Source organism: Hylobates moloch, unplaced genomic scaffold (genome assembly GCF_009828535.3).
Source record: "Hylobates moloch isolate HMO894 unplaced genomic scaffold, HMol_V3 SCAFFOLD_2, whole genome shotgun sequence".
Classification (NCBI taxonomy): domain Eukaryota; kingdom Metazoa; phylum Chordata; class Mammalia; order Primates; family Hylobatidae; genus Hylobates; species Hylobates moloch.
In genome coordinates, this window is record NW_026652277.1 from 129,558,903 (window position 1) to 129,579,255 (window position 20,353).

Here is a 20,353-nt window from a genome sequence, read left to right on the forward strand (position 1 = left end):
CTGGTTGTTTAAAAGTGGGTAGCACCTTTCTCCTAGCCCTCTCTCCTGCTCCCACCATGTGAGATGTCTCGCTTCCCCTCTGCCTTCTGCCATGATTGGAAGCTTCCGGAGGCCTCCCTGGAAGCAGAAGCCGCTATGCTTCCTGTACAACCTGCAGAACCATGAGCCAATTATACCTCTTTTCTTTATAAATTACTCAGTCTCAGGTATTTCTTTGTAGCAATGTGAGAATGAATTAATACAATGACCATAAATGCCTGTACTAGAAGTAACCAAGTAAATATTTGTTGAGAAAAGAAATTTCAGGGATGCAGGCTCTTCCTCTCTCTTCCTTTCCTCATTTTCTTCCCTCCTTTCCTTTCTTTGTTGGTCAGACCACCTAGATTCATGCCAGTACAATTCATGTCATTTTTTTTTTTTTTTTTTTTTACTAACATTGAAGGCAAGTTGGGAAATTTTGATTGAATTGCTGAAACAAAGGGCATGTGTTCCCGCCATTTCATACTTCTAAGGAACTTATTTTAAAAAGCAAGAAAGGGGCAGCAAAGTTACAGAACAACGAAAGGACACACTGGCCACCTTCACTTTTGTTGAGATTGGAGAGATGGGAGTCGTAGCCATGAATGAGTGCAAGCCTCGGTGGGTCTATTGTGCAAAACAAGTTTTACTTGAAAATGGAAAAAATGACCCTGCATTTCTCTTTGCCATTATCTTTGCCACAGTCACACTGGAAAAAAACACTAAGAGAAGCAAAGTAAAAAGAATAGTTTCTATTGGCCTTTCCTTGGCATTGTATACTTTTATTCCTTTATTCTTTTCTTGCTCAACCTCATTCCCAACTATTTTACTATTTTGGGGGCACTGGGGACAGGACTTCTGGGAAACATAACATGCATTAGTCCATTTGTTTTCTCTGTGAATTCTTTTCAGCATCTTTGTGTAGCAACAGGAAGGATGTGGGCTCCCTTTCAGATTCAAATGAGGCAAATCAACCCTGGCTAAGGTTGACAACATCATGTTTATGTTACACTGTGGCCTGAGAATGCCAGAACTGCTGTCTCTAGGTAGAGTGGCCATTTTGTCCTGGGGCTTAATCTCTATTTTTAACATCAGATCCCTAGCCCATGTCTCACAAAAACAACAAACAACTAACAACAAAAACAACAACAAAAACCTCCCAAAACTGCTGACACAGTATAACTACAGCATACTATTTTATAAGAGAATTCTGAGTTTTAGAGTTGAAAAGGTCAGCGTTTTCAAGGTATTCACAGATATTTTAAATCATGTAGGACAGATGTGCAGAAGTGGCAGTGTCTCCATTCAAATTCTTTCTTTCTTTTTTCTTGAGACAGCATCTTGCTCTGTCATCTAGGCTGGAGTGCAGTGGCACAATCACGGCTCCCTGCAGCCTCAACCTCCTGGGCTCAAGCTATCCTTCTACCTATGCCTCCCAGTACCTGGGACTACAGTTGTGCACCACCACATGCAAATAATTTTTTTTTTTTTTTGTAGAAACAAGGTCTCACTATGTTGCCCAGGCTGGTGTTGAACTCCTGGGCTCAAGCAATCCTCTTGCCTCAGCCTCTCAAAGTGCTGGGATTACAGGCATGAGCCACCATGCTTAGCTTCAGATATTTCTTAAGCTTGAAGAATGTGGTAGGAAAATCTTACCATGTATTTTTCTCAGATTTATATTCCTAAGCATGTAAATCAAGAGCAATAAATTTATTATATAAACAAATGTAAGACTTTATTTTATAAAACTGGATGTTTATTACTAAGACTTCTACCAAAAGATCAAAGCAAAACCATGGAAGAGAATGTGGAGTGGTGCTAGACAAATATGTTAATACTGAATTTGGGAACTGAGTCTGTTACTGATTCTACTAGTCCAACTTTGTGATCTTGGCAAGTTATTTATCCCTGTTAAACCTCAACTCCATCCATTCCTCCATCTATCCATCTACCCATGACCCATCCAACAAATACATCCTCTCTACTAGATGCCCAGCCCTTGGTGAATTAAAAAGATGAATAAGCTATCAGCCCACTGGAGTAGCTTTTGATAAAACAAGTGTACAAATAATTCTATGCAAGACAACTGTCAGTTGGAAGTTGTTGGGTGCTAACAGGAGCTTAGTGGAAAAAGAGGTCACTTCCAATGGAGAGATCAGTCAAGGCTCCATTGAGGAGAGACATTTTGTTGTTTGAGAAAGAAGCAAGATTTCTAAATCTAGGGCTGGGTTGAGACATTCCTGGCCACAGGAAAAGCCAGGGCAAAGATGGGCATCAGGGAGGCATGGAAGACATTTAGGGAAGAGTGACAAGTCCACCAGGTGGAATAGGGTCTGAGTGGGGAGGCAGTGGCTCCTCTGATCATGAAGGCAGCCAAGAGAGGACTGGACTGAATTTGGAGCTCAGAGAGGGGGCTCTGAAGAGTTCTAAGCAAGAATGACTTGGTCTGGCGGCTCCACGCAGAATGGCTCTGCCACAAAAGCACCTGAAAGATGTTAGGAAGAAGTTTTAGCAGTCCAATTCAGTGTTAATAATCTTGCTTTAGGAGGGTGGTGGTGAGGGGGGATGGAGGGATAGACAGGGCTGTGAACTGGTGGAATGGAACTGGGCACTTACTTATCTCTAATATTCAAGCTTCCACATTCTGATATTTGACAGTTTAGTGTAAGTGGGGGAAATTAACTTGAATGCCCCCAAAATAGAGGCAAAAATAGCTTTGGATAAAATTTAGTCCCATTTCTATATATATTGAAATCTCAATATCAATTAGTCATACAGAAAAAACTGGTCTTGCAGAAGAAGTGTCTAGGCATGATATATGAAAGACAAGCTGTATTTAGGTAAACCTACTAAAGTGTCTCAGCATTTGGTCTGATCCACCATACAGGATGCTTTCATAGTCATGCCACTTTCTATTTTGACAGGGGTCAGAGAAGTGTGGTTCTTTACGGACTCAGCAATGCATTATCCAAAAAGGCCTCTCATAATACCTTTGGGAATAAGATAGGAAAATGTGGGCTAGATACTAGAACAATGAAGTGAATTATAATATTTAAGTGGGGCTGATTGGTGAGCTCAGGTCCACCTAGAAGGTGGTCTCAGGAGGCCTAAAATGGGGCTCTGAGCTCTTCAACAACTTGTCAGCATCTTAGATGAAGATATTGAAAATTTGTATGGTGAAATATTCAGATGGAACAAACTTTTGAAGGGACAGGAGTGACAATCTCAAGATATAAAAATATCTTGGTAGGCTGGAGTAATAGGCCACAACTGACACGATAAAATTAGTAAGGACAAATGTGAGGGCCTAAACCAAAAAAAAAAAAAAAGTTGCCTAAGTACGGGATGATGGACAGGTGGTTTAGCAGCAGCATGTGTAAAAACAATTTGTGGGGAAGTGTTGGCTGAAAGTAATTTCAATTTAAGTCAATTGTTTGACATGGCTGCTTAAAAGTGTGATCTAATGTGGTATTTACTGAAATACAGCATTAGCTCTGGCCTCACTTAAGTTGGGATTCCAGAAACACTGAGAAACATAGGTGCTTTTGATATAAACATGTTGGGTACAGTTGTTTAACAAACCAAGCTCAGCTTAACCAGAGAGAAGTTTTGCTGGTCATCATGGAGGCCCTCCCCTTAGACAGACTGGGCTAGGGAGGTTAGTAGGAAGAAACAATGAAGGACTCACCAAACTAGAAGCTACACTTACCCATTCTATCCATTCTAGTAAGATTGAACTTTGATTTTTTTAAATGCAATGATAATAAAATTTTAGGCACCAAGAGACAGAGCCCGGTCAGAAGGACAATACTGTTCCTCTATTCCTTATCAAATACAATGCTAGGCAATATGAAGATATTTCTTTTATCGTCTGTCTGAATGTGGAACTCTTCCACTGTCTGAATAGTTCTGGGCCCCAAGTTGGGGTTTGCTTTCTTGATGGTTGGAAAGAATCATTTGGGTGAGGGGTACTGTGCCCATGACCCACAGCCAACTCCTGGCATGCACAGTAGGGCACCTCTCCCACAGGGAAGGAGGTCTTCGCAAACCTTTTACTACCTTTCTTCAGTGTATAAACTGGGATCTCTGGAACTTTCAGACATAACACTTACCTCATGTCGGCAAATGAGAAGCAAGTTTCTCCTTATTCTCTATTAGAAACATAGAAAGCAAGCCAGCATAATTTCTAAACCAAGTTGGATCTTTCTTTAAAAAACAGGAAATTTGTTGCTATGCGTTGTTTTCCTTCCTTGAGCAGTATGCTGTTTATCTTCAGGAAAAGGATCACACAAATCCTGGTGTACATGCTTATGAACAACAGGCAAGGGTCACAGTCGCTCATTCTCATTTGCTTTCCTTGAGGGAGAGAAATCGTATGATGGGTTCAGTTGGTTTTGGCCTCAGTATACAGTAGTTTCCTGAGAGGCTTCCTTAATAGGTGCCCACTAAAACATTCCTTAACACAAACACACACACAACCTGAGTATGTGTGTATGTGTGTGTATAATCTGACAGTCTCTCAAAGCATGACTACACAGAATTTAGAACTTGTTAACAGTAATACGATATTAAAAGGGACCCAAAATTCTGTTGCGAAAAACTAATACAAACACTGGAAATTGTTGTGCTTAGACAAAAAGATTTAAGCTGTTTTTTTTTTTTTTTTAAAAAACAATGGGTGGGTTGTATATGGCAGAATTTCTTCTTAGGATTTGTGTCTAATAATGAGAATGTCCCAAAGATGGTAAAGAGTATCTTGACAATAGAGATTTCTTGGCAGAATTTGGATGAACAAATACTGGCTGGACTAGATGAGCTTTAAGGCTCCTTCAAGTACAGGAAAATCATAGCTATATGATTTTGATACTTTTTTTGTTTTTCTAAAATAGCCCATAGTGTGGAAGCTAACAAGGTAATCTGGAAACAAACGCCTTGAGACAAGGGCTTCTGAGAAACTGGATTCATAGTTGCTTAGAAGCCAAAATAAAATAAAAAAAAAACAAACAGTATTTTGAGGGAAAGTGGATAATGCCAATGGAAAGTTCTTTAATATTCTTCCTGGAAAATGGTTATAACCATTTATAAAGCAAATCATCAGAATTTTAAGGGCAAAGTGACACATACAGTGAGAGATTTTAATAACACCTCTCTTGAAGAGATTGACAGATTAATAAGGATATAGAAGATGTGAGCAACAAAATGAAGAGATTTAATCTAATGGGCATATTTAGAACTCTGTCCCCACAGCCCCCATTAGAGAATACGCACTAAAGAAATTCACAGAATATTTAAAAAGAATTGACCATGTACTAGGCCACAAACCAAGTCTCAATGCATTTTGTGGAAATAGTATCATACAAACAACATTCCCAGACCACAGTAGATTTTTTAAGTTAGAAATCCATAACAAAATGATTACTAAAGACTCTCATTCATTTGGGAATTTAAAATGATGCTGCTAATAAAACTCATGAATCAAAGAAGAAATAATTATGGTAATTACAACATTCTTATAACTGAGTGATGATAAAAATACTCCATATTAGAATGTATCAGATTCCTCTACAGTTTTATTTAGAATAAAATACTTAAATCTTGTCCTAGAAAGAAAAAAGGACTGAGACTTAATGAACAAGTATCCAACTCAGGAAGTCAGAAAGTAAATAAGAGTACATCCAAAAAAAGCAGAAGAAGAAAATAATAAAGGGTAGAAATTAAAATCAGAAAACAAAGATACACTAGAGAAGATGAACAAAGGAAAAGCTATTTGTTTGGAAAGACTAATAAGAGACAAATCAAATCTGATCAAGAAAAACACAGAGATGGTACAAATAATAACATTAGGAATGAATGAGAGAACATAACTACAGATTCAGCAAGGATTAAATAAAAGCACACTACTATGAAGAAATATGTGCCATTAAGTTTGAAAATTTCAATGAAATGAAGAATATCACAGAAAAATTCAAATTATTATTCTAACAAGACAGAAACCTGAATAGTCTAATAACCATTTAAAAAACTGATTCATTAGTTAAAAAGCTTCTCATCCCTCCACCCAAAAAAATCCAAAAACTAATAACACTAGGTTCAAATGGTTTTAGAGAAAAAAAATGAAAAAAAAATCTGTGTTTTAGATCAAAACAAAAAAATGCAGGAGATAGAAAATGGAAAAGCACTAGGACAATCTCAGAACCAAATCCAAGATGGTAGAAAAAAGGAAAATTATGGACCACTCTCAGATATAAATACAAATGTAAAAATCCTAAATAAAATATCAGCAAACAGAACCCAACAATGCATAAAATATATCACAACTAATGTGGATTTTTGCTAATAACGCAAGGATGATTTAACTTTAAAAAATGGATGACAATAATTCCTATACTATCCGACTGAAAGAGAAAATCCCAATGATCTTATCAATAGATACAGAAAAAGCATTCAGTAATAATTAACACATTTATAATTTTTTAAAATAGAAACTTTTAGCAAACTAGGATCAGATGGGAACTTTCATAATCTAATAGAAAGTATTTACCAAAACCCAGCAAGCAGTAAGCATCATACTCAATGGTGAAATGCTAACAGCCTTCCCTTTAAAATCAGTAACAAGCTAAGAATCTGTGCTATCCCTACTTCCTATCCCCTGTGCTATTTCCTGCAGGTCCTAGCCAGAGTGGTAGGAAAAGAAAAAATAAATACATAAAAGATAAAATATTGAAAAAGAACTAAAACTTGTAATTATTTATAGATGGTATGTTTGTTACACAGAAAAACTAAGAGAAATACAGATAAATTATTAGAATTGATAAGAGGTTTCAACAAACAGCTAAGTATTAATTTAATATGAAAAATTTTATTTCTATCCACGAGCAACAGTAAGACAAAGTAATTTTAAAAAATTGAGCACTGTGCTTATATTTCTTGACCTTCATCTCCTGCTCTTCAACAGGCACCTCATACAGATAAGCACAGGATAATAAAAAAATTTAAGAAAAACAAGTAACCTAATTATATTGTAAAACTCTGAGAGGCAGGGAGTATAATTTCATGGAAGACCTACAGGATTCCTCTCTATTCTCATGGAAAAATTTCACTTAAAAAAAATGAGGCGTTGTAGATGGGGTTACTTTGAACTGTGGTGAATCACACTTATTCACTGGAAAGACACATAAGCAGGAAGTCCAGGCCTCTGCAAATCAAACTCTGCCTAAAAGGAAAAATATGGCTGACACCTTCTCTTCTACACAGCTTATAATAAAGTCAGCAGGAAGTGGCCCTCCAAAATGGCATCCCACATAGGAAGGAGATGGATGCTGTGAAGGGAGACATTGGTCAAGAGGTAGGCAAAGCTCTTAAGAAAGCTCTTGAATGCTTGGTTCTTCATTTACATGAAGATAATAGGGAGAGTTACTTCTGTTGAAATTTCACTACAACCAAACACAGGATGTCATTTGAATTCTAAGAACTTCTTGATCCAATTGAGTTCCCTATACTCTTACTGTATATTCAGGTATGTCCATCGGCATGGGGGCCTGGTCAGCTCATGTTTTTAACAGTCTTAGAGAAGGAAACTATGGCACATATGATTTCTTTTTTCCACAGAGGGATTGACTTATTACCATTTTTAATAAAGTGACAATAAAAACGAGATAAAAGGGTAGAGAATGTTCTATATTCACTTGGATTTTGCTGGACAATTCACTCAATAAAAACATGGTTATCTGAAAATACTAGATTCTGATGTTGTTTTTAAAATATGTTAAAAGCCTAACTCACTGGAAACACCAAAATAAGCAAAGATAGTAGACTGATTTTCTGTTTGATTGATTAAATATAGTACATACCTATAATGGAATAGTATATAGCACTAAAATCATATTGCAACATAAATTTAGTGACTAAAAAATATTCACGGTGCACTGCTAAGTTAAAACAAAGTAGGATATAAAACATTAAGTCCAATTTGAAACCATTTTTTAAACATTCCTAAATCTGCACCGGGAAATGACATTCAACAAAATACTAATGATGTGCGTGACTATCTCTGTGTGATGGGTTAATAGGTGACTTTTATTTTGTTCTGTGTGTTCTGTATCTTTAAGTACTTTAGGGGTATATATTAATGTGGACATTATTTTAAAAAATTCACCATAATGAAAATGCCTAGAATTCACATCATACACATTTTTGGTGGTCACCAAAACATTCACAAACTAAGTATAGTTTTATGGCAGTGAAAACACCCAATAAAAGCCAAGTGTCCTGCTGATCGTTAGACTGGAGGACGACCTTTTCTCCTGAACTCCTGTTCTCCACTGGGCATTTGCCCTGGGGCATGGCTCAGTGCCCCCAGGAGACACTGAAAAGGCTCAGTGCCATCCCAAGAAGACGTTTCCTTCCTTTGGCTTACTCTCATACCATCAGCGGGGGACAGTGCAGACCGCAGCCCAGCATTTAGGACAGCAGGACAGGAATGAAAATTCTGGGCATGAACAAAGCTCCACTTACCACCTCCAGAATGCCGCTTCTCTGATTAGCAACTTTCTCCGCTCTGAAGCGTGGCTTCCCAGCCTTCCACACCAGTGGCCTATATCTTTTCCACCAATCTCCCACTGCCCTTCACACACTGTCCAGCCAGGATGGAATGCACCTCCACATAACTGTCCATGCAGTTCCCACATCTTGCCAACCGGCTAGGCCCATGCGAGTCTTACCCTTCACGTAAGCCTCCCTTCTCAGCTCCTCAGACCTGCGCTGGTCTCCCCCTCTCTCAGCTCCTTGGCTTATACCCAACACTTGATCATTTGCAGATGAGACAGTCACATTGTTTAACTGTTTCCTGTGCATGGCAGGGTCTGGTAAGGGTTGGGGCCAAGAATCTCTTTGATTCTTCCCACTGCCTTCTTCTGGCTTCTGGCACAGGTCTACAATATAGTAGGTTCTCAAAACCAGGACATAGATCATTTAAGGTGGAGTGATTTCATTGGCACTTTTCCTGACAATAATTTTGTCAGCAATCTCTTCCTTCTGGTCTGCCTCTCTTTTTATGCTTGTCTCATCCTTAAGAGCAAAGAATGGCATTTTTCCTGCTCACTCTTCTCAGCTCATAAACAAATGGCTTCCTCTCTACTTCAGCCCTCGTGGAGTGGTGCTAACCGAACGGAGGCTGTCCACAACAGTGCCGGGTCCTCTCGCCTGCTCGCTCCCAGGCACCCAGGCACTTGGAGGGTGCTGCAATCTCGGTGCCCATTCTCATCAAGGACTGTGAATCTTTTGGTTCCCCCCCAGGGGTTCTTGCCCTTCAGACTTTGGAGGGCTATGTTCCACATTCATTTACTCACCCACTCATTCAGCACCTAGTTCCTTAGTGCCTTCTGTATGCCAGGCACTGTTATGTAAACTCACTGTTGTATGTCTTGTCTCCCCACCTACATTGAAAGCTCCCCGACGGCAACGATTATCTGCTACGATTATTTAATTGTCACCAGAGAATCTAACAGTGTGTTCAGAAAGTGTTTGAAAAATATTTACCTGACTGAAAGGAGAATGAGAAAAGCAATAAAGCAGAAGGCTTCAGTTTTCATTCGCTTATTCCCTCCGCTGTGGTTTGACTAGAGATGGCGTAAAAAGATAAGGGAAAACTTTGACTCTAGCAGACTGAGTAGAGCCTTCATTTTTTTTTTTTCTGGGCCTCTGTCCAGACCAAATGAGACAGTGACGTATGTGAAAACATTCTTTAAGTTGCAGAATATTTTACAAATATGAAGTGTAATCATCATCACGATATGCATCACCCATACCTTACTGTGAAAAGTTTGATTCCAAACAATAAGCAACCAAATCACCCCATTTTGCAAGCTCCTGCAACCAGCAGCATAATACAGCCAGAAAAAAAAGCTGACAGCCTGACAAAACCCAAATGGAAAATTAAAATGAGCAAGAACAGCCACACACCCAAAGACAGAGCAAACCCGCACTGCTTGGAGGAGGAAATCCTCTAATTGCCTCCACACTCCTGCTCGCTTCCATCTGCTTGCATTTAAGGAAACCCAACTACTGGGCTCCTCGCAGCTGTAAAGAAAAAGATATGCATCCTAAGTGCCTGGATGGCTGCAGCAGGCAGGGACTGACAAGAGGACAGAAGATCCACAGGCAAGGCTCAACAGCACATCTAAAAACAAATTTAATGTGTGTTATGCAAAATGGCAAACCAGCTCTCCTGGCTGTGAGGTCACATGAAATAATAACGGAACTCATTCTCAGGAGAAAGGCGGCAGTGGCGTGTGTGGGCAGGAATGCTGCAGTGTGCTCCTCACACAAAGAAGCCCATGGGCCTCCCCCAGCTGGGAGTTGCATGGAGCCCAGGCTGCAATTAGGTTTCTTGTGGGGAAGTGACTGGAGACATAGGCACCCATGTTCCTCACTGTGGGGTAACTAAATCGCCTTTGGCAAAACTTCTTAAGTGCAATTATAGTTTTTAGAAATGCCAACCTTTTGATTCCAGTCTCACTTTGACCATTTCTCCCCTGCTGTTCCTATCTGAATCTCACCAGTACCATTCTCCAGTCGGCCCTCGGCCTTCTCCCTTTCTGGACTGCTGACCACCTATGCTCAGGACCTTACTGTGCTTCCATAATCAGAGGGATCCCCTAAGGTGCAACCAAACTGTATAATTTAAAAAACTCCACATCTTGGAGAATAGACAGTTCATTATGAGATGATGAAACTGTGGTGCAGAGATGTAAAGACACAAGATGTGTTCACATCACCAGCCGGTGGCAGGGACAGGGCCTGACAGCAGATATCTACGACTCAACATACATAATACAGAAAAAGGACACCAGCACTTGGTGGCACTTGTTACGAGCCAGAGACTAGGCAGGGAGCCTTCACATACTTTATCTGAGTCCAAACCTGACATTAATCCTGTGAGCTGGACTGAAAGCAGTTAAGCCACTTTCCCAAAATCTTGCAGCCAGTAATGATGACGATGGGATTCATTCCCAGGTCTGATTGCAAAGCCTGTTCTTCCTTCTAGCCTGTACTGCCAAAAGATTTCAGCGTGAAGGAAGCTGATGGAGTAGTTAACTCATGAGATGGGTTCCTCTTTGTGGCTGTATACCTGCTCGTGGTCTAGTGAAAGGAGAACAGTTAATGAACGGTATGAATGGCAGTGCACTGGAATTCTGGAAGATGAAGCTGGAAATCAGTAGGAAAGGTTGTTATTGAAAATGCCTTGGTTTCCTGGTGTGACCATAGTTTTATAATTTGTGGGGACCTTGGAAGATTCTGGAGAGGTGGGCTTTGTATCTCCAAGTGGCTCCCTCCTCCACAGCAGTCTAAAACCAGAAGGGCAGAGCCTTCTGGGGCGACAACCACTTGGCTTCAAGCACTGAAGGGTGGAGCGGATGCTGCCATGGCAGGCGAGCTTAGGAGGAAGAACGGTGGCTGCTGGGACCTCCAGGACTCTCTGCAGGGTTGCGAAAGGGGGCTGCTAGCTGCTTGCCCAGGGTCTCCTTGTACCTTTAGCAAAAAAAATGCTCTCGAGAATCCTCTGGACAGGCTATCTGCCTCCAATCATCACTCCCAATGCTGAGACTGCTCAGCAATCCCTGGTCAGCTCACTATCAAAGCAGGACCTGCATTACATCATGGAGGAGTGTGGGTGGCTCGATGTTTTTTATGTGAAGAAATTGGTTATGCCCTTCCGTGAGAAGGAACAGCTTCAACACGTAGGCTGTATGTATGCAAAATGTTCCTTTGGGTAAATGGTAAAAAGAAATCATCATGGAATCCTACCTAAGTGGCCTGAACTGGAAAAAATAATTTTTCATTTTATCTGGCTCTGGCTTTCCACGAGCAGCAGTGGTGAGGAAGCTTCCCAAACTGTTGGCCACAGCTGGGGGCCACCCTGGGAGAGGCTTTGCTTCTGCATCTGGTTTTCTCAGTTCTCTAAGACCTCACCAGTTAATGTTCATTACTTACACCTCTAAGTAATCTCTATTTTACTGTAAATGACAATAAAATTCTAAGCCCCCCAAGTGACTAAGTGGACCCTCCTCTCGACCATGGGGATCCAAAGAAACCTGGAAAACTAGTTCAGGCCAGGAAGGGAAGGTAGGGGTCAGATATGCCTCATTATACCCTCCTCCCTTTGGAGTTCAGGCACAACTGGCTGGCATGAACATTAAAACAGAGACCCTAAGGCTGACAGAACAGACTCTTATAGCAATATGATACTAACTCCAACCTGACACTAGCATAACACCACATGACAGATAACAGGCCCTAAAAGGAAATCAAAGTATTTTACCCTAAAATATATTTCCTTGATATATTTTGAAATGGCCCTGCAAAGCTGTCTCTTGTAGGGGAAGTTTGCATGCAGGGGTGTCCAACCTTTTGTCTTCCCTGGGTCACACTGGAAGAACTGTCTTGAGCCACACACAAAATATACTAATGATAGGTGATGAGCTTAAAAAAAAAAAAAAGTCCGTGCATAATTTTTGTGATATGTGCCACCTGCCACCACAGATAACTAAAAAATTCCTCGCATTCAAATTGCTGGACACGGGTGAGAATCTCCTTCCCTTACTAGGTCTCTTCTGTGACTCTGACTCCTTTGATAAGAGACATTTACATTTATGCTCTCCAAAGCCTTCTTCTTGGAGGTTTCATCCACATGACAGGAATCTTTATCTTCCAGGCCCCCTGACCCCACTTACCTCAACTGATTTCAACTCTTCAGGCAAAGCTTAATTCTTTGAACCAATTGTCAATCTGGAAATATTTAAATCTACCTATGACCTGGAAGTCATCCCCTCCTTCACCCCCTGGACACACACTGCCTTCAAGATGTCCAGCCTTGCTGGCCAAACCAACGTATACCTTACATATGTGGGTTTCTGTCTTCGTAACTTCTGTCTCCATAAAATGTATAAAATCAAGCTGTAACCCAGCCACCCTGGGTACATGTTCTCAGGACCTCCTGAAGCTATGTCATGGGTCATGTTCCTTAACCTTGGCAAAATAAACTTCTAAATTGATTGAAACCTGTCTCAGATACTTTTTGGCTTACACTTGGTTTACTATTTTTAAGGTCAAAATTCAACCAAGTCTCAAAGCTCTCTCTTTGGAGCGGATATCAACAGGATAGGTATCTGAAAATAGCTTGTTTGTCTTGTCCACTGCTTGATAGTTAAGACAAAGTTTGCTTTTGTTGGAAACCTCCCAACATTTTATTGTGAACAATTTCAAACATAGTTTTCATAATTTTACACTGAATATCCATATACTTACCACCCAGCTTTTAACATTAATATTATAACATATGTGCTTTATCAAATAGTTATGCATCTATTCATGCTACAGAACTTTTAACTATACATTTTTTTCATGGATTTTATTTTTCTGAAGTGTAGCTTAGGGGAAAAGCATGCTTTTCAAACATGAGTGTGAATTCTTGCTTGAACACTTACTAGCTGGGAGACTTTGGGCAGGTGTGTAATTTCTTAGAGCCTCAGTTTGCATTGTTATAAAATGTGGGTAACAATGCCTACGGGTGCTGTGCAGATTAAATGCGATAAGGTGTGGGAAGTGCCTTGCACACAGTCAATTCAATATGCAGTAGGAACACATAACCAATTTTCAGCACTGAGGCTATGCTAGCTATGAAACAAAATTCGTCAAAAATATGACAAAAATATGAATTCGTAAAAAATAATGACAACAATTATCCAGCTATAGGTGAAGCAAGAATGGCAGAATGTTGATGATCACTGTTGGAGCTGGGTGAGGTTGCATGGAGTCCAGTATGCTACACTGTTTACTTTCTATGCATTTGAAATTTTCCATAAAAAAATGAATAAAATGTTAAAAAAGCAAATTGGTCACTGGATTTTGTCAAGCAAAAAAAAAAAAAAAAGAGAGAGAGAAAAGAAAAAAAGGGATTTGAAATATTTAATAAGAAACCTCTGAGGAAGTAATAAGAAGTGGTGATACTGGGTTGGGGGTGGTGCAGGATAGTGGTGAAGGGTTGGGGGCCCCACATCTCACTCTCACGGCTGTGGGGCAGCATGGGGAGGAGGAAGGACAAGCCTTGGGTATTTTGTAAAAGCTCCCCAGGTGATCTGGTTCACTCCTGAGTGAGAACTCCTGTGCTGGCAGAAAAGTGTGAAACCACACTTTCCAGCATATTAATTGTGAGAATAAGTACTTTGCATAATGCAAAGCTTGTGCCTCTAGCTCATTTGCAGGCAGATGACACAGCGTGAGAAGCCTCTGATTTAGTAGAATAAGAACTATTTGTAACCAAACAGCCTCCCTCTGTTAAGTCAGGGGTAGGTTAACCAAGGACCTAATTAGAGTGCATTCTCCCACGTCACTTATCAACTGTCTTAACTCATAGAGCTAAGGGGTTCCTTTAGTGCTTTCAGAATTGGGAATCTGGAGAAAGGTGGAAGAAAAAAACCCCACGGACAATGTTAAACAGAAGTAAAAGGAAAGACTGCTCTTTTAAAAAACAAAATGTCACCCTCCTGTTCTAGTTCCTGAATTCCTTCCCTTCCCTGCTGTGGCTGATTCTCTCTTGTTCCCCTTTGCTGGCAGCTGGAGGCAAGGAGGGGGCTGTGATAGAACCCCCGGGTGAGAGAGTATGTGTCTGGAGTCCTCTTGGAGCCGAAGCAGCGTCTTTGAGGGCTGGGATCATGCGGAGGCAGCTAGAGTAGGCAGGCCAAGCTGGGCCACCGCAGGGGAGCAAGGCCGTTTGCTATCCTGTGGGTTTCCTGAATGAGGCCAGGAAGGAATGCTTGTAACAGAGGAGAACTGCACACAGGGTGTGTGCACACATGAGCAAACACACTCTCAGAGGATTGGAAGAATTTTTATACCTATGTGTGATGGACTGAATCGTGTCCCCTCAAATGCATGTGTTGAAGCCCTAACCCCCAATGTAACTGTATTTGGAGAAGGGGGCCTTAAAGGAGGTTGATGAAAGTTAAATAAGTTCAAAGAGGTAGGGCCCTGATCCAACAGGGCTGGTCTTCTTATAGGAAGGGGAAGAGACAGCAGGGGAACTTGCAGAGAGAAAAAGGCCATGTGGGGACACCAGAGACAGGGGACACCAGAGACAGCCATCTGCAAGACGAGGAGGGAGGCTCACCAGACCCCGACCCTGCCTGCACCATGAACTTGTACTTTCAGTCTCCAGACTATTAGAAAATACGATTCTGTTGTTTAAGCCACCAAGGCCTTTCCCCTGACAGAAACGCCCACCTGAAAGGAACCTTTACCTATTTCTCTGGCATGTGTTATCTATGAATATGTTCTAAGACTTATTAAACACTTCAGTTATTTTTAAGCACCCACGATGAAAAAGACACAGTGTTGGACATAGAGGTGAATTTTCTAGCCTGAGGGACTAGGAAGAAGTGACATTTAAGATGAGCCTTGCTGGATAAGCAGAGACTGACTAGAAATTAAAAAAAAAAAAAAAAAGATCCTTGCAGCAGATTAGACTTAGACTCTAAGCGACAGCAGGAAGGCATCCCAAAAGGTCAGAAAATGAGTGTTCAAAGCCCTCCAAGGGCACAGAGATGGTTTGGTTTTGCTACAGGATCACATTCGAAGTGAAAGAGTTAGATGTGGTAAAGAGGTGGGATGGACAGACAGATCATAAAAGGTCTCAGATGCCAGATTAGGGCTTTTTCTGGGGGAATAACAGGAGCCTTGAGAAGTTTTGAAACAAGAGAATGACAAGATTGATACATGTGTAAAAAGGGAAAAGTGAAGAGACATGACACGGAGTAAGCACTTATGAGTGTCAGGCATCATGTCAGCACCACACTTCTTCTCTTTTAATCCTCAAAACAATACCATTTTGGACATGAGAAAGTTGAGTCACAGCAGGGTGGTGACTTGCCTAAGACCCCACAGCTGGTCAGCAATGGAGCTCAGATGCAAGCACATGCCCAGTAGCAAAGTTAATGACCTGCCCTTCCTGTCATTTAACCTCAAGCTCACCTCCTACACCATCATCTATTTTCCTCCCAGTCAGAATGGCTATTTTAACAGACCCTGGAATGTACATTGCTTTTAGGGTTGGAAAGCAGGCAGATTAACCACAAAAATTTCCAATGCACAGAGCACCTCAAGAAATATCATTCAGCCTTCTAAACAAAGCCATATGTAAACCGGCTCTTGCTGTCTGTATTAGTCCATTCTCACACTGCTAATAAAGACCGGATAATTTATGAAAGACAGAGGTTAAATTGATTCACAGTTAAGCATGGCTGGGGAGTCCTCAGGAAACTTACAATCATGGCAGAGGGGGAAGCAATCACATCCTTCTTCACATGATGGCAGAAAGGAGAATTGCCGAGCAAAGAGGGAAAAGCCCCTTATAAAACCATCAAATCTCGTGAGAACTCACTTACTATCACGAAAACATGAGCATGGGGGTAACTGCCCCTATGATTCAATTACTTCCCACCAGGTCCCTTCCATGACATGTGGGGATTATGGAAACTACAATTCAAGATAAGATTTGGGTGAGGACATAGCCAAATCATATAATGTCTTTTCCTATTACAACACAATCAAAGGGTCAAGTTGGGAATTCTCCTATTGTGTCCTACAATATCAAAGTAACCAATGATCATAATTTACTCATAAAGCTGCAAAAATATATAGGGGATATAGTTGTCCTAGGTAAGTAGCCACCCCAACATCGACTATATTTTTAATGCAATATAAACAGCTGCTCTCAAATAACCTCCGCTCCGCAAATCCAACAAGATCACCCAGTATCCAGGAAAATACAATGCTGTTTTCTTTGTCTACCTTTAAATGACAAAGTAAGTCATGCTATGATCATTTGATCTTTTGACGTAGCTGCTCTTCTAAAACTTCAGGTATATTGAAAAATGAGAGTAAAAATCAGGTTCGAGTTAATTCCCTACTACATAAAAATCAAAACATACCATGCCAGTAGAACAATTCACATTTTCTTAAGTGCTCTCCTTCAAGGGCAAAGATTTTTGGTATTTTGGAAGCAATACTTACAAAGATAACTTGGGCACTATCTTTTTTTTTTTGATGAAGTCTCGCTCTGTTGCCCAGGCTGGAGTGCAGTGGTGCAATCTCAGCTCACGGCAACCCCTGCCTCCCAGGTTCAAGCGATTCTCCTGCCTCAGCCTCCTGAGTAGCTGGGACTACAGGCATGCACCACCACACCCAGCTAATTTTTTGTATTTTTAGTACAGATGGGGTTTCACCGTGTTAGCCAGGATGGTTTCAATCTCCTGACCTTGTGATCCGCCCACCTAGGCCTCCCAAAGTGCTGGGATTACAGGCGTGGGTCACCCCGTCCAGCCCTTAGGTGCTATCTTGAAAATTATGTGTGTACTCTAAGATACAATTGTGGCTAATGGTTTGTTAGAAGAGAGACAAAACTGCTGAAAGCATCACTTCTATTCAACACACTTGCAGTGCTGTGCACCTACTGTGTGCCAGCGCTGAGACCTCTGCTGGGACTAGATAGATCAGGATAAGCAAACTGAGTCACATGAGGGGTTGTTAAAATCCCCTTAAAACTAATGAGGGTGTAAAAACTTTTTTTTTTTTCGATGTTAGAATCAAATTCTGAGAGCTATTCCTTTGAAAATCAGGCAGCATACTTTTCACTTCCTTGTCTACTCACACCTCAGGAATCACGTGCTGTGGCTTTTCTGCAAAATTTTCATAACACAGCCTATCTCTTCTACCTTCAAAAGGCAGTGGGGTAGAAGTGGGAATATGTGCATGTATGTGTGTGTGTGCACATGTGTGTATGTGGTTGTTGGGGATTCCTCCCTTTTTGCTCTATAGATATACTCGTACTTTTCACACTGCAGCGTAATTGTTGGATACGGTTCTTATCCATCAAACAAACTCCTTCGAGGTATATGCTGTGTCTCGATGTATCTCTGTTTTCCCAGACTAGCAACAATGCCCAGCACTGCTCCTTACATGTTTACTGAGTGAATGAATGATTGTTTCAACTGTGAGCTTTGTCTTCAGACTCCAGAACGTTTGATAGTTAATATATTCCTCATGGTAGGGAAAGTCAAAACTTTCAAAAATTTATATGCATGTGTACAAACAGATTTCAGGACAAGCTTATTGAGGTATAATTTATATACCGTAAAATTCTCCCTAAGTATTGATAAGTGGATACAATTGAGTAAGAGCAGGTGGTTCCTACACACTTGCCAGGGCCCTGTTCTCCGGGACTCCGAATAAATGGAGGGACAGTGGGGCCTGGGAACCCGGATTTTTAATATCTTCTCAGGTGATTCTGGTAAAAACCTTAGGTCAAGAGTCCCTGAAGTAGATGATGCTCTGCCACTATATTTTATATTTCCTTTCCTTTTCTCATCCCCAGGCCCATCTGTCACTCTCAGTCAACTATTAATATTGAAGATGAAACCAAAACATTTCTGCTCAGCACCATACTTGGAAACAAAATCTAGGTACTCAGCCACTTGGCTGGAGTCAACTATAATTTCTGGCTATTTAGCAGAAATACAGCTGCTAAATGACATTTTGAAATGAACATGAGCTATCCACTTAAAGAAATAAAAAGGCTTTGAATCAGCATGGGATAAAAGGATTGTGATTTGGGGGCTCTAAGTGTGTATTACTATAGGGAAATGGTGGGGAAAGAGAAGAAACCAAGCCACTCACAACAACACTTTTCTAATTCCAAATGCAACCTCACATCTGAAGCTTTTTAAATGGTGGATTTTAGGGGATCTGTGAATAGTGAGGTTGACATCAAGTCAAAATCCGAAGGATACAGCACTGAAGGGAATGTAAGAAAATTCATTTATATTACAGGAGGGCTGGCTTTGCAATGCCATCCTTCAGTTACTGAAAGATATCAAAAAACATGATCTTCTCTAGCCGTCACTTAACTGAGAATGTTGGAAGATGTGGGGTTCTGGCCTTTAATTAGGAATATGGGACAATCTTTTCCCTATCTGAATTTCAATTCTTACAGCTAAGGGTTTGTATTTCAGTAAAGTCTATCACAACAAACTCCAGGAGTCTGTCGCCATTCTTTTGTCATTTTCTCCCCTGAGATTGTGATTATAATCTAATAATTCAAGTAGTGGGGTCAGTGGTCAGAGACTTGACATTTAGTGGAAATGGAATCTAACCTTTACTGATATTTCATTGTGAGTAATACTCAAAATGGGACTGACATATTGGGAGACTATTTGACTAGTTGGAAAAAAGGAACCTAACCACTGTTAATCAAAACAGAGGTATAACTGGTATAAAAAACAAATAACTAATATAAAAAATATATAAGGCCTGCTTGTTCTGCTGAGGTCCTGGGGAGATCACTAGCTAGTAAATATTTTACGAATCCATTGATTAAGATGGGGCTTTAAGAAAGAATGAATTAAAAAAAAAAACACACCCTGGCTTTGAAAAATGCCAATAAATTACTTCTAAGAGAAAGAAAATCATGGAAACTCTGCTGTGGAGAAATTTAAAAGTATGCTTTATACTATCATTTACAGGCAGTGTATGTTGGTCTCACCAGCTGCCAGGGCTGGTAGAAAACTGCTGAGCTAGCAGTTATGACCAAACCAAGCATCTCTCTGTAATTAGAGTTAGCTGGAGAGGGGGAAAATGGCACAAAGAGGACAGGAATAAGTGGTTTCAGACGGGGGAAGGGCAAAAAAGCAGATCAAGTTTCTCTTGAGATTTAAATTAAAGAACCTAGCTGGGTGTGACCTTGGACTATGTCTTCTGTACTGCTGTGCTGCCCAACACCGTAGCCAGTAGCCACACTGGGCACATTTCAAGTGGCTTGTACAAATTGAGATATGCTGTAAATGTAAACTACATATGAAGGTCCAAAGACTTAGTACAAAAATATCTCAATAATTTAACATATTGACTGCATGGTAAATGATAATATTTTGGACATATATTGGGTTAAATAAAATATAAAGTTTAATTTTACTCACTTCATTCTACTATCTTCTAACCTGGCTTCTAGATAGCTGTAAATTGTACATGCTGCTTGACTTCGGTTTCTATTGGGCAGTGCTGATTCAGACCTTTACTTCTTCACTTGTTAAATGTGGCTGATGGTGGGAAGCTGGGGTGGTTCAGATGGGAAGAAACATTGTGGGTGACAAGTTGACATGTCAGGGTAAGGCATTATGGTGACTGCTTGTAGAATGAAAACTTTAGCTTAGGGAGTATGAGGAACAATCACAAGAGACACAAGCTAATCAGGTCTGTCCTAGTTTATTTTGTGTTCTTATATACC

The 20,353-nt window shown here is 40.6% G+C and overlaps 1 protein-coding gene across 4 annotated transcripts in view; it reads right to left on the minus strand.

Annotated features, from left to right (window-relative positions):
• The window catches only part of FYN (FYN proto-oncogene, Src family tyrosine kinase), a 211,045-nt gene that overhangs the window by 88,265 nt on the left and 102,427 nt on the right, over window positions 1-20,353 (minus strand). Inside the window, exon 1 of one of the 4 annotated variants that reach the window (XM_058435492.1) lies at window positions 4,131-4,223. The exons of the other annotated variants lie outside the window; for them this stretch is intronic. The gene's annotated coding sequence lies outside the window, so the exon portion shown is untranslated. Of the gene's footprint in view, window positions 1-4,130; window positions 4,224-20,353 lie in introns of those variants that run through there. 4 annotated transcript variants of the gene reach the window in all.